Source organism: Orycteropus afer, unplaced genomic scaffold, assembly GCF_000298275.1.
Source record: "Orycteropus afer afer isolate SDZICR_OR568_19922 unplaced genomic scaffold, OryAfe1.0 scaffold00411, whole genome shotgun sequence".
Taxonomy (NCBI): Eukaryota; Metazoa; Chordata; class Mammalia; order Tubulidentata; family Orycteropodidae; genus Orycteropus; species Orycteropus afer.
In genome coordinates this window covers 2,743,735-2,745,217 of record NW_006921998.1, presented here as the reverse complement: position 1 = coordinate 2,745,217, position 1,483 = coordinate 2,743,735, and positions in this window count along the sequence as shown.

Genomic DNA, 1,483 nt, shown 5'->3' with positions numbered 1-1,483 from the left:
GAAGCTTGTAGCCAGCACACCAGGGTTCCAATCCCTCAAAGAATGTCTCTCTTCCCAGGATGTCCCTGGATATCCTGGAAGCAGGCCACACCCCTAGGGAAACTCCCCTTGGGCAGATTGGCCACTCAGAACACAGTCATCTGATCCCATCAAGGGAACAACCACACAGAACTTGGGTCCAGCCAAGTTGACATACAGCTCCAGCTATCACAAATGGACTGCTACCAAAATCACATTTTAAAATCGCAAAGAAAAACATAAATATCTTTATGTATTGCCTTCCAAGAAAAGAAACAGAAGAAAGTATACACAGCCTGAGCCAATGAAGATGGAAGATGTAAAAACAATTTATCACCATATGAGTCATATAAAAAGGATGATCTATGTGTGCACGCACACACACACACACACACACACAGAGACATATGTATTTACACATGTTACAAGTACATTTCTTGATGGAAAAGACACTGAGTGCAGATATTAATCTCTTATGTGAAGCATAAGGAATTCTTTTGCCTGAAAAAATTAAAACTGAGATAACCAAACTAACATTTTACATCAGCCACAAAACAGGACTTAGGCAGAAGTACTCAATAGATTAATTCTCTGCTCAATACCAACACTTTAATAAAATGAATCCACAGATAACAAAACATCGTAGTCTCAAATATTAATTATTCATTTACCCAAACTAGTATTTTGCTTCCTTTATTTTCTCAGGGTAGAAAGAGATTCCATGAAAATAAACAGAAGGATATTACTTAGAGAAAGGAATGGCATTTGTAACAGAAAGAAGTGATAAAAATCTAGTGTGTGGAATGAGTTCCATGTAATAAGTTAGAAGATGTTTTGGTTACTTCAATGACACTTTAACAGAAATACTGCAGGTGGATGGCTTTAACAAACAGGAGCCTATTCTCTTACAGTTTAGGAGGCTAGAAGTCTGAGTTCAAAGTTCCACACTCTAGGGGTTGGGTGAAATCCCCTTGACCTTGTATTTCAGTTCTGCCTCTTGCTTCAGGCCCACTGAAGCTGGAATCTTTCTTCACTCAGGCAGTTGCTAACTGCTGAGGCTGGCACACCCAACATTGACAAGTAAAAAGACACAGTCCCAATATTACCAAACCACATGGCAGGACACCGTTTCAAGTCCATTGTTGTTGTTGTTAAGTGCCGTTGAGTCATTTCTGAATCATAGAGACCCCATGCACAGCAGAACGAAACACTGCCCGATCCCTCACCAGCCCCACAATCTCTGCTATACTTGAGCCCATCATCACAGCCACCGTGTCAATCCATCTTGTTGAAGGCCTCCCCCTCTTTCGTCGACCTTCCACTCTACCAAGCATGACATTCTTCTCCAGGGAATGGTCCCTTCTTACAACATGACCAAATTAGGTGAGACGAAGTCTGGCCATTCTTGCTTCCAAGGAGCATTCTGGCTGCAATTCCTCCAGGACAGATCTGTTAGTTCTTTTAG